General features: G+C 41.5%; 1 protein-coding gene across 2 annotated transcripts in view; it reads left to right on the top strand.

The window, feature by feature from the left end:
• RBKS (ribokinase) overlaps positions 1-13,105 on the top strand; it is a 71,732-nt gene that overhangs the window by 56,439 nt on the left and 2,188 nt on the right. The gene's annotated exons all lie outside the window — the stretch shown is intronic.

Raw genomic sequence — 13,105 nt, 5'->3', positions numbered from 1 at the left:
GCATTATTTAGCATGCCGTTTGCACAAAGAACAGTGATTTTATTTCAGCTATCTCTCAACAAAGTAAAAATGCAGCTGGTAGTAAATGAAGCATTTGGCAGACAATGTGTCTGATGTACAGTTCTTTAACTTGCTAAGAAAAGAAAAATGTTGACTGTTTAACCTTTTCCTACCCCTGGATGTAGCAAGGAGTAAACCTTTGTGGTTTTCCTTTTTCTTTTTTTTCTTAACCCCAAAATGTATCCTTTTTCTTTTTCTTTTTCTTTTTCTTTTTCTTTTTCTTTTTCTTTTTCTTTTTCTTTTTCTTTTTCTTTTTCTCTCTCTTTTTCTTTTCTCTTTTTTCTTTTTCTTTTTCTCTTTTTATTTTCTCTCTTTTCTTTTTCTCTTTTTTTTTCTTTTCTCTCTTTTCTCTCTTTTCCCTCTTTTTATCATCTTTTTTTCTCTTTTTTTTTTGTTTTTTTTTTCCTCTTTTTTCTTTTCCTGTTCTTTTTTTTCTCCCCTTTCATTTTTAAGGAAAGAGAAGTTACTACTGGGCAAACATCTTCTTTATCATGGAGTTTATTCAGACACACCAACACAGAGTAATTATGCCCAGAGCTCCCATTAACATCCCACAAAACAACAGCATAATAGCTTCCTTTCTTTAACGTGCAACCCAAACAGGTTAATAAATAAGTTTAGTTCCCGTCATATCCCACTTTCTGACTTAGCCTTCTGCATTCCCTCTTTTACAAATATGGAATCAATTGGATTTTGGAACAGAAAAACCATGAGGAGTAAGTTAATCTCCTAGGCACTCCAGTCAGTGATCACCACTGTAAGTCTAAATAAAGCTGCATCTATTATGTTCTGAAGTTCAGCTGAACTGTGAAAGGGCACATGACTGAAATCACTGCATGTGAGTTGACTCACAGTTAAGTCTAGATGGGACTTGCTTAGTTCCTCATGAGTTTCTGCTTCTGATTCAGGCCTTCTAAAGAGGATGCTCCCTCTTTCCCCTTGGAGAGCAGAAAGCTGTATTATCCCCCTTGTACAAATGGGATAAGTGGAACAAAAATGTTAGTGACTGGGTGCACTGAAGCACAGGCTAAAAATGTTCTGCTCCAAGTTATATAGGGAGTTGGAGTGATGCAGCCAAAGCTGAAGCACAGGCATATATTGTCCCATGCAGCTCTCAACTTCTAGACAACATTGTCGTGGAAGGAAACACTGTTTATCTGCCTAGTAACTGTCTATTTTAATCTGTAAGAACAAACAATGTAAACAAAATGAGCAAACAGAAGCAGGCTTGTACAGAACAATTTGCAGTCTTGTTTTCCAGTGGAAGATTCCATGGACCACCCAGGCTTTACTCTAGTCCTTTTCTCAACCACGGAGCATCTAATTAAATCCCTTTCCATTCCTGACTCTAAGTGGAAGAGAGCCTACAGTCCTGTACAGTTTCTTTCCAGATGGAAATGCATAATTTAACAGAGATACAGCTGACAGGGAGAAGTGGGCCCAAAGCAGTATTAGAATTTGCCACAAATTGCATTAAATTACCAAGGGTACTTAATGAAAAAATAATATAAAAAGAAGATTAAAGCCAATATTTAGTTTTTAAGCCCCTTCTAAGATTGTATTGTGCCAGGCAACAAAAATCTCATAGTAAAACTACTTTACTGATACCAAGAGTTGTTTGGCTTTGCTACACATGATCACTAACAAGTCATGGCATTGTGTCCCATTGTGTCCTACAGCTTTATTCCATGTACATGTATACTTATTGCTAAGCACCTTACATTATTTACAACATGAGGAAAGTGCTATTCAGAGTGCTGTTTTGTAGATAGGGAACAAAACATGCAGACATTGGCTTGCCAGTGTCAAGTGAACCTGTTTCCCTTGTTAACCATGTTTTGTTTTCTATGCTTATCTTAAAAAAAATAGGACCAGAGGAAAATTTTTGTCAGGCTATCAGCTGTCTCATTTTTAGAACTGGACATTATTGTAAATATCCACATAAAGGAGAAAGTACATAGCAATGCAGAGATGCTTTGAATTGGATGCTCCTTGAAGAGGCTGCAGGGAGTTTATGGAAATATGCTATGAGAGCAGGTGCTTGGGCTCCACTACTGGCATACTGAGAAATATTCCAGTTTGGAAATTAACCCAGTTGATTATTATTCTGGACATAGAAAGGTAGGGATGCTGGCAGCATATGTGTAGCAACTTGAGTATTTTATCTGTGGGCCAGAACATGGAAATGGTACCACATCCAACATCTGCAACTGAGAATACATTGTGATGAGGTCTAGAGAGGCTGAGTTCAGAAATATCTTTGTGCCATCTCACTTCTGGGATGCTTTAGTAAATGAAACAGTGGTATAATTCATGCAGGTTGAGAGCAGAGCAGGAAATTACTTTTATTGCTTCTCTTGGGCTAACCATAGAATGCAACACAAATCAGAATCACTACAGCAAAACGTGCTGCATCTCTTTTTTGATTTGCTCTCCTCCTCTTGGCTTTATGATGGGTCCAGCTCAGGGTCTCCTCCAAGCGGATGCTCAGTCCTGGTATGTAGCTCACCTTGTGCTGGAGCAGACCCTGGGCTTCCAGTGCATGCACACGAGGAATGCCAGTTGTAATGGTAGATAGCACTCTGGGATATCTGAGTTGCAGAAAGGATGAAGAGGAGGAAAGACCAACTGTGTGCAGCCATCCTTTCTAATGAAATTCCTGCAGTTAAAAATAGCTAGTGGAAGCTGGCACTTCTGGCACATCCAGAGCGTCACCTTCCCAAGTATCTTTTTCTGGCCTGAGCTGTAGGAAGTTGCAAATGCAATCCGCTGTGTAATAGTGCAGCATATTCTTGGCCAAACTCCTCTTCATGGTTTTTTCCTCTTCATGGTTAGCTAACAAATGTTATATGCCTCCCTTTCTTCTTTAAAACTATTCTCTGCAGAACCAAATATCATCCAGATTGTTGTGGAACATAACTTACTCTTCTCAGTTTCTTCACATCAGTTCTGGCTGTGGTGAGAGGGAAGGCAAACCTGGCTCTGTATCTCCTTGCCTGCCTAGTTGCCCAGAAATGCCAATTGCAGTAATGATGATATTGAACAACATCAGATTTCATGACTTCCCCCAACACAGTTTTCAATGCCAAGTAATTTTGGTCACTACAGAAACCAGAAAGGTTTGAGTTGGATTGGTGATATTGCATAATTAGGTTTTCAAAAGAACAAGAACAGAGAAATGAGAATAGTGGGGAAATAAGACTTCTTGCTTTTGCAAACTATAGCCGCAGAAAATGCCGGAAGTTGTATTTCTTATCAAGAATAAAGGAGTTAATCTTTAGTAGCCTGTCTCATGGACAGAATATACTTTACAACTTTCATTAGAGAAATGGAAGGAAACTAATTCTGTAAGTTTTGGTGATTTATAGCAGTAACCTATAGGAATGTCTTTAATAGCAAATTTACAGTTGAGTGCACTGATTTTGCCACTTTTCTCAGGGTTTTCTTTTGTGTCTGTGTGTTTAAAGGTAGACATACAGACATAAACCCACCTATTGTAAACAAAGTCATCTGTAGAAAAGCAAATTCCCGAATTCTGGCTGCAGTGTTTGTTAGCTGCCCAAATGTCTGTAAGGAGTATTTGTTTTATTCATTTCAAAGCACAATGAGATACAGAAATACAGGAAAAAGGTGAGGAAATTCTCTGGAAGCTTGTGTCTTATTGCTAGTATCTATGATTTTGTTACTGAAATCATTGAGCAAGGCAGTGTGTTGCTTGGAAAGATCAATTTTACAGGGAATCTCAGAGAATGCCTTTCTGTCAGAAGCAGTGCCTTGGTGATCACCTGCTGCTGAAAACCATGAGTGAGGTGTGGGAGCCCTGTTTTCTGCACTCCTGCCCCACAGGTTAAGGGCAAGAGAATGAGTGGGTAGCAGAGAGCAATACTGTTGAGCAGAACAGCAGTTCTGGCTTGTAAGTCACATCTAACTGAAATTCAAGAGAGGAGATACAGCTTGAGCAGTCATCAAAGTGATTACACAAACTCAGTTGGAAAAAGAATGCAGGGAGCTGGCAAGGGGACAAAGCTGGGGAGAGCTCAGACAAAAAACCTCCTGAAGTTTGGTGGGTTTTTTTTCCTTTCCAGGATGTGTAGTTCAGAGGTAGGCAGGAGCAGTGGCCAGCCAACAAAGGCTAGATGCTGTGGTTTTGAAAGAGGCACTCGAGCATATGGAGCTTTCGTGCAAAAAAAGAATGTTTTTTTGATCAATTCCAGGCGAGATGGCAGTTGTGTCATTCCGGGTGCTTCTCATCAGATTAGATGGGATCACTCAGAGTCCTTTGGCATTTTCAGTCTGAGAGAAAAAAACCACATGTGGCTAGTAAAATTGTCCAGCACAGATATTCCCTTCTTCTTACTTAACTGTTAGGTTATGGGGTCCTGAAGCCATGTCAGGCTCATATAGGATACTGGGTGACACAGTTAGTGATAATTTGTCCAGTTGTCTCCCGGTTGGAGAGGGAAACACACTGCCAGATTTTCCAGTGTACCATCAAAATACTATGATGTATTTTGGGCAGAGCTTTGGCTGTAGTTTAATCTCATCATTAAATGATATTTGTGAATTAACACATAAGCATGAGCTTTGTTGGGACGAAAGCACAATTTGGCACAAATGTGACATGAATAATGAAAGGAGTCAAGTACTGCTCAAGGAAAAGAGATAAGTGAAGCTTTTGATTAGAGTAGGAGAGTAGCTGCATGTTCTTGAGGCTTGATAAACCAGTTTGAGAAGTACGAATCAACCTTCTGAGGAGCTGCTATATTTAGCACCAGGCTTCAACCATGACTCCTGATTCTGTGCAAGTTCAAATTTTGGGAAAGGTGGATACAGTTCCTATAGCATGTTCATCTTCTGTCTATGAGTGGTGCTTCCCTGTTGTTCACATATCCTGGTTTATAACTTTGCAAGAGTGTCACTGGAGAATTAGGTGTTCAGATGAAGTGTAATGAGAATTTTCCAGTACTGCATTTTGTATGTCATATGTTTTTTCTATACGCACTGCAGGGGTCGGCGGGGTGGCAGGTGGGAAATGTGTGGAGGGTTTCTTCTGCTGTTTCTGAGTTTCTATCTGAGGTATGGACTTCCAGATCAAATGAAAGGAGGTCACAGATCAAAGCTCAAGTGTGGAACCAGGGAAGAAGCGGGTAATAATCTTAAATAGAAAATTTACACAGAAGTGTATCCCAAATAGAAAAATCCCATGCCAAAATATCTATTGCCCTAGTAGCATAGGAATCAGAGTAGGGATGAATTGTTTGCTTGACAGGAATCTCACAGGTTCAGCAAAATGGATCCGTTGTTTTCAGAATGGTATATGGAGTTCCTGGTTCAGTGCTCTTACTTTTTTGTGTAAGAAAGAAATAAATTCGTCACTTCTCATTAACGCTATCTGGAATTGAAAGGAGTTTAGATGAGCATCATCACACTGAATTGTTTTGATGATTCAGAAAACGGAGTGCTCCCTGTGGGTGAATACTTTGTTGGCTTTCAGGGGTTAGACTAACAGTCTACTACACAGAATAACTTTGTTCCCCAGTGCTGAGCAGCATATTCCAGTGAATATTATCCAGGAGACTGTAGCTCTGCTGTGATCTTTCCCGGACTTCAGTGTGCACTAAGAGAAAGCCATCACCTCACAGACACCTTGCAGTATTTTTTTTGTAAACAGTGAGGTCGGAGCTCCTCTGCTCTGATCCTGATTGAGAGTCCAGCAGAGCTGTGGAGGTCTGCTTAATTATTTTGCATATCTCAGTTTTGGGGTTTGAAGCTGTGCCTCATATTCAAAGGATGGGTAGCTCATGTAACTCCTGTTAGCCCATGAAAGATCTGGAGCTTTGGATTTAGCCCACAGATGTCTCAAAGTGGGTGTTCTTAACATCCTTGATCTTAAGTTGGGTTAATTTCTCATCATGTCAAATGAGAGCACTATTACCTGCCTTCAAAGTAGATGCTGTATATGGGCTTTGAAATGTAAAGCAGATACTTTCATCTGTGCTTTTTAGATGACATACAAATTAAAAATTGCAGAGTTGTGAATGTTGTATGTTTTATTTCCAACATTCACCACAAACCAAACATTTCAGGGGAATTCATGCATCTGTAATGCTTGTCACTGATCGTTTTAGAAACAGTGCATAACTTAATGTAGTAGGATGTTTCAGAAAGGAAATAAATTGCTTGGAGGAGGCCTTGTATTGAGATTAATCTCTCAGGAATGCAGGGGGTTAACGGTCAGGCTGATTAATCGCTGTTAATGACCCATCAGGAAATCTGTCAGGAAGTGGGTAAAAATTCCTGATGGCTGATGTGAAGCATAGTGTGGTATGCTTTGGTTTTGATGTTTCCCAACTGATAGTATACACTGGGTGTAGTTCAGTTACCTTTTAAGTTCTCAGGACATGTGAAGGACCAGATGATATGATGGCCTTGTTCAACATTAGTAAGTGAGCAAGAAACTTTCCAAGTTCATGGCTGTGCAAGTACACAGCAACATAAATGCAAGAAAGTCAGAGATTGCTCCTTCCCACTGCTTCCCAGAACAGAGTCTGGTAAAGATGCAGAAAGGAAGCATGATCATTCCTCATTCCTCCAGACCCAGCCCACAGGGTAGGGATGGAAGAGTGGAACAGGCAGCTTTCCCTGTGTGAACAAGGAGCCAGAGTATTAAGACTTGGATACACAACTGAGTTAATGAATTGCCTGGTGTTGACTGAGGGTGAGGTTTCACAGTTGGCTCAAGATGATCCAAGATCATGCTGAAAGGAGTGTTTCTAACCTCTTTCTCCTTTGCTGTGGACTAGCTATCATGTGGTAATACAGCAACTTGCTGATCTGGGTGGAAACTATTGTTTCTTGCACAGTGTTGCTGGCCCAGTCATCAGAAGGATCAGAGAACTGATCTGCCTCGCTGCTTGGCCACACAAGTGCTAAATCTGATGTAGGGGAGGGCGTGGGAACACAAGACAAGGATAAAAACATGAGTGGGGACTGAGCCTTTCAGCAGTAGCATAACCATGGATTGGCTTAAGCCTATTATGAAACTGCAGTCTGAATCACTGGAATAAAGAGTGCACTGTCAACCTACAGGGAATGCAAATTAAAATGTGTTAGCTTACACCTCCTGCCGTTGTTAAACACTGGCTGAGCTCAGCCATTCTGCACATGGCTGGGAGGAAGGAGCTGTGGTGGGGCAGCATCTTAACAGATCCCCATGGCTTTGCCTGGAGTGTGCAAACCACATCAGACAGCACTGGGTGGAGGGAGTTGTGGGGAAGGCAGAGAGGTAGAAGAAAGGAAGAGACAAGCACCACTATCTTGATTCTCTCTATATATTTTCCTTAGGCTTAGGGTAACATCTACTCTTTCTTTGTGACAAGACAGCAGAAACACTCAGTTACCAGAGAACAGATTAGCACAGTAATAGAGTTGGGGATCCAGACCCTAAAGCTCTTGGGTACAGTGTGCTTTTCCTAGTTCTTCTTTATTTTCAACCCAAGTAGCTTTGCAGTGCTATCTAGTCAGTACCAAAAGCCTAACTTAGACCTAGCAAAGCAAGTCCTGTTATTTGATTCGAGTTCAGTTGGTTTTCACTGCTGAATTTGGTAGTTCCCAGTTAAGGACTTCCTACCACTTTGTTCTGGCTCAAAATTCCATGCAAAGACACAGGAGTAACTGTTAGTGGGAAATCTCTTTGTAACTTTCAAATATTTCATGTTTTAGGGGTTCATAACAATAGGTCTTCTCCTTTAAGCACAACTGTGCAGAGCCACACCAGTATCTGCAGGGTGCCCTACAAAGACAGCAATGCTTCCACACCAGATTAGCAACCCCAGACACTGTGGGAGTAATCACCCTTGTTAGGCCTTGATTTTAGGAAACCATTTGAAGATAGTCAAATTAGTTTAATTTCAGGAGAGTTTCAAGATAGTGGAGTTAGTTTAATTTAAAGATTGTCTTGATTTAAACTGCCTTAAAATATCTTCCCAGTGAAACATGAGGAAATATGTGGGGAGGAAAATATTAACCTCCCAGAAAATAATTTTAAAAGGTAAATAAATGCAGAAGTAAAAAGTAACAAAACCAAAAAAAAAAAAAAAAAAAACCCTACCAGGAACATTTCTAGAAATAAATCATTCTCCATCACATAGAGGATAAACATAGGTTCTTTCAGGAAGAAGGAAATCATAAAAACAAAAGCTGCATAACTCAGATTCAACCACTCGGAGTAGGGTTTTCATGACAAGGTTTTGCTAGTGGGGGACTACAAGAATGGCTTCTCTGAAAGCTGCTGGAAGCTTCCCCCATGTCCCATAGAGCCAACGCTCCACAAGGGACCCAGCACTGGCCAAGGCTGAGCCCTTCAGCCATTGTGGTAGCACCTCTGGGATAACGCAGTTTTACCCCTTAAGAAGGGTAAAAATAATGCTGTGCAACAACAGCTGGAGAGCAGGAGAGAATATGTAATAGAAGCAATTGTGCAGACACCAGGGTCAGTGCAGGAGGGGCAGGAGGTGCTCCAGGCTCTGGAGCTGAGATTCCCCTGCAGCCTGTGGTGCAGACCTTGGTGAGGCAGCTGTGCCCCTGCAGCCCATTGAGGTCCCTGGGGATGCAGAGATCCAACTGCAGCCCCAGAGGAGACCCACACTGGAGCAGATAAATGCCCAAAGGAGGCTGTGACCCATGGGAATCCCATGCTGGAGCAGGGTCCTGGCAGAACCTGTGGAGAGAGGAGCCTATGCTATAGCTCTATGTGCTGACAGAACTTGGGACCCCATGAGGGACCCACACCGGAGCAGCGTGTTCCCGAAGGACTGAACCATGTGGAAGAGACCCAGTCTGGAGCAGTTTGTGAAGAACTCTTGCTTGTGGGAAGGACTCCTGTTGGAGAATTTCATGGAGGACTGTCTCCTGTGGCAGGGATCTCCTGCAGGAGCCGGGGAAGAGTGTGAGGAATCTTCCCCCTGAGGAGGAAGGGGCAGCAGAGAAAACATGTGGTGAACTGACCACAATCCCCATCCTCTGTCATCCTGAGCTGCTGTGTGAGGAAGAGGTAGAGAAATTGGAAGTGAAATTAAGCTTGGGAAGAGTGGAGGATTGGGGAAGGTGTTTTAAGATTTGCTTTTATTTGTCATTATTCTACTCTGATCTGATTGATAATAAGTTAATTTCCCTAAGTTAAGTTTTGCCTGTGATGGTCACTGCTCTCTGCCCATATTCCAATCCACAAGCCTTTTTTTCTATTTCCTCTCCCTTGTTCAGCTTAACAGGGGAGTGGCAGAGTAGCTTTAGTGGGTGCCTGGTATCCCTCCAGGGTCACCCTTCCACACACTGCCATCAAAGGATATTTCATTCCCTGAGCATTTCAGCTGAAATTATCCCTTAGATGAGACATAGAATATATCTGATGAGATGAGATATATCTTAGAATATATCTTAGATGAGACTATCTGAATATATCTGAAGGCTGTAAATGTTTCTCCAGTTCCACTAGTAACCTTTCATCAAAGCACAGCCCAGGGATTCTTGTAAGGAGGCATAGGCTTTTCCCACTTGTGAGCAATGGATAGTGAGTGCCTTTGCTGACAGCTATTTTTGTGTTACATAGGGCTAATTTGCAGTTCGGGTACAGAGTAGGCAGAGGTACAGCAAGGAATGTTGAGCAGATGTGACAGGGCGATAACATCCTTAGCATAATCCAGTATCACACAGTTGTGGAGTGCTATAAATACAGCAGGAATTCTCCAAGGCCCAATTCCTTCGACAGAGCTGGGCATCTCTGCATCACCATGGATGTAGACTGCCCTAAATCAGCGTAATCCTCAGGCTTTGTTCATTTGTGCACTTCTGTGAATGTTCCTTGGAGGCTATAAGCATCATTGTGAGCAGTGTTACTTGTTCTACATCATGAGGCAGTGTTTGACAGCTTTTGGATTGCTGTTTTGATTTATTCACTACATGAAGAATTCATCATTACAGGCAAAACACTTCTCTTGTACTGCTGTACAACATCCTTTTCAAGTGGTTCTTTGGGCCTTGGTAACATGCTCTTACAATGTATTTAATGGAATGAATCCATGTTAATAGCCAGACTGCACATGGATTGTAACTTCCTAAAAATCACCTGAGAGAAGTTTTCTGAGGTTCACTAACAATGTCAGGTTTCAGGAGCCAGAGCTCTCTCATGTTCTTCCATGGTTGCTGTTGCTCGTGCCAGGAGCACAGGCTGGGAGGGCAAAGGCTGAGCAAAGGATTGCCCTGGAACAAGACAGTGCAACTGCTGCCACTTGGTGAACTGTAGATTTTGGCCTCTTGGCCTCCAGATTCTTTTGGTGAGCAAGTCATCTTATTGTATAAGTGAAATGCAACCTAACAGTCTGTGCATGATGGATTGAAAAAGGCTTTACAGGCTGGAAAGGCTGTTGAACAATATAGTTTCCACTTACAAAGCACTTTCCTTAAAAAGCTTCTCAGGGCAGCATCGTATAAAAATAGTTATACTAAAGTTGTGAACCAGCTTCTGACAAATCAGGACTAACAAAAGCTAACGTATAAATAGAAGTGTTTTCATGGGTTTTCTCTTCTCTAGAGGCACAGAATCTCAATCAATGCTGGATTGTAAGAAACAAAAATGCCATTTTCCAGACACACAGGAAAACAAGGACCTTACAGACAAGTGGCACAGAATAGAAATAGGTTTTCAAAACTGCTTCAAAACCATAAAAATTAGTCAAAACCATGACCTTTGTATTTAAGAATGAGCTACACCATATCAGACAATTTTTAAATCCAATTCTTTATTTTATTTCAAACAAACAAGCATCTTCTGCTTTACAGAAAGGTTAAATACGTTATACTTTCATAATTATGGAATGAATTGTCTCCAGGCACTCAAGGATATGAGGATTATCTCAAAGTCTGCAGTGTATTAGAATTCCCGGAAGACAAATGCTGAAGAATGTAAAATATTACATACTTTGTATTTATATTTTGTCAGTGGACACTCTCAATGCACCTTACTGGTTATTTTCAAATGATTTTTTTTTTGTGAAGTAGGTTAGAATTATTTTTCTTAGAGCAGGTTTTGAAACAGCTAAATGTAAATCTATTTGCTTTTCCAGTGTTTGTGTAATCTTGATTTTACTCTGAGCCTGTTCCTTCTAGTGCTCTGTGCCAGCCTTTTCTGAATCTACCAAACCCAATGTAGTTTAGTCCACAATACCAAAGAAGGAAGGTCTGTTTCTCTAAGCCAAAAATAGTTCTTACTGCAGTTAACCTTGCAGCTGAACCAGTTCCGCTATTACTCTTTTAGTCATGTTTGACCAGTCATGTCTGCACAGACCAGAAGCAAGGCTGAGCAGGGTATCTACATAATCAATCTTATGCATGATGCTGTTCTCAGTGCAGCAGCTCCTCTGTTGAAAACACCCTCCTCACAAAACGTTCACTTACGAGCAACTGAATTTATGATACCCTTTGGGTCTGTAATAGCTGGGCTTTGCAGATATTGACTGCTTCAGTCTATGCATGTGAGCTGAGGATTTCAGCAAAAGTTTACTGGCATCAAATCCTTTTCTATATTCTCCAGTCACCCTGTAATCTGTTCTCTTGCAAAAAGAAGCTAGGGGCCTTTTTCCATTCTGGATGGGAGTCTGGTGTTCTCTCCCTTTTCTGCTTTCATAGGCATTTATCGTTGTTCAGCCATGCCAAAAGGGAGATCCCCAGCCATCTCACAACCTCAGAGCATCACCCATGAGCAGAGAGCCATAGTGACATTGCAGGGAGAACTTACACTCCATCTCACTGGCACACAGACTAAGACCTGGGTGACATGTGGTTAGCCTTTTTTTTGTTCCTATAGCCAACAGTGCAGCAATTATTAAAGAAAAACCCAGAAAGACAATGTTCTGCTCCATGCTGCTGCCATTTGACACCAAATCTTCTGAGTATTACTCATTAAAATATTTGGCTACTTCCATTTCCCAGTGATCACTATAAAAAAATGTTCTTCCTGCTAGAGCTACAGCAGAACAGATCTGCATGCTGAAATCCTACTCCTGTCTGTAACAACAGCACCAAAATAGCTTTAATAATTAATCATGCAGTGATTAGATTACCAGCTCTGAGATGGGATGGAGATTTTTGTATTATGCATCAGACAAAAGATACTGGCAATGCTTAACTAGCAGTCACCTGCTTTTGCTCCACCTGCCATTGTGGGAACACTCCGGAAACCAGAAGGGAGACAAAGGCACAACAGAAATTGATAAAAAAACCTTCACCTGCCCCTGGTATGTTCAGGAATACAGAACTGTTGAAACAGGTGCTGCTACAGCTGCATGCAGGGGTACGGCTTGGCTTATTAACTTGTCATTTGCCAGGCCATGCTCTCTCCATTGTATCCTAATGGAAGACAACATTCAAACCCTAGGCCAAGCAAGAGTTAAGCAGGGAGTTTTCTGACTGGGAACACCAATGCAAACAGCCACTGTGGCAGGGCTGGGCAAGGAGAGGCCAGGCCTGGGGTAGGGCCCCTATCCTGTGCTCACCCCTGTTAGGGTACCTTACAGTGCCTATGCTGCTCTGCCCTGTCAGCTGCTTGCAATATTACAAGCAAATTTTTGTGGAAGTGGCCTTGTTTTGCTGGAATGATATTATATACAGCTGATTTCAAGGCAAGTAAGAGTTTAAGACTGAGAAACACTAGTATTCAAAATTGGAATATTACTTCCTAGTTTTAACATCCATTAGAAATTTTGCTGAGCTGTTTTGACCAAGTTTTTCCAGGCCCTTTGCTCTTGCACATGACTCTTGGGGCCTATTTATTACAACTACAGAGGCAAAATCCCTCAGGGGAGGTAGTCCATATGCTGGATCTGGAATGAAATGAGATAATACTGGTGTGTCTAGTTTAATGCCTTCACTGGGATAAAAGTATGATTACAAAAAGGGACCTTAGCACCAGTTTTATGGTACTGACAAGAACTGGTATCAGTCTGGCCTTAGAAATCAAGCCAGTTTTAGAGCAGGAGGGGGAAAGAACAGT

Source organism: Zosterops lateralis, assembly GCF_965231275.1.
Source record: "Zosterops lateralis genome assembly, chromosome: 3".
NCBI classification, from domain to species: Eukaryota; Metazoa; Chordata; class Aves; order Passeriformes; family Zosteropidae; genus Zosterops; species Zosterops lateralis.
The sequence above is the reverse complement of the archived record's forward strand: the minus strand, read 5'-3'. Positions and strand labels throughout refer to the sequence as shown.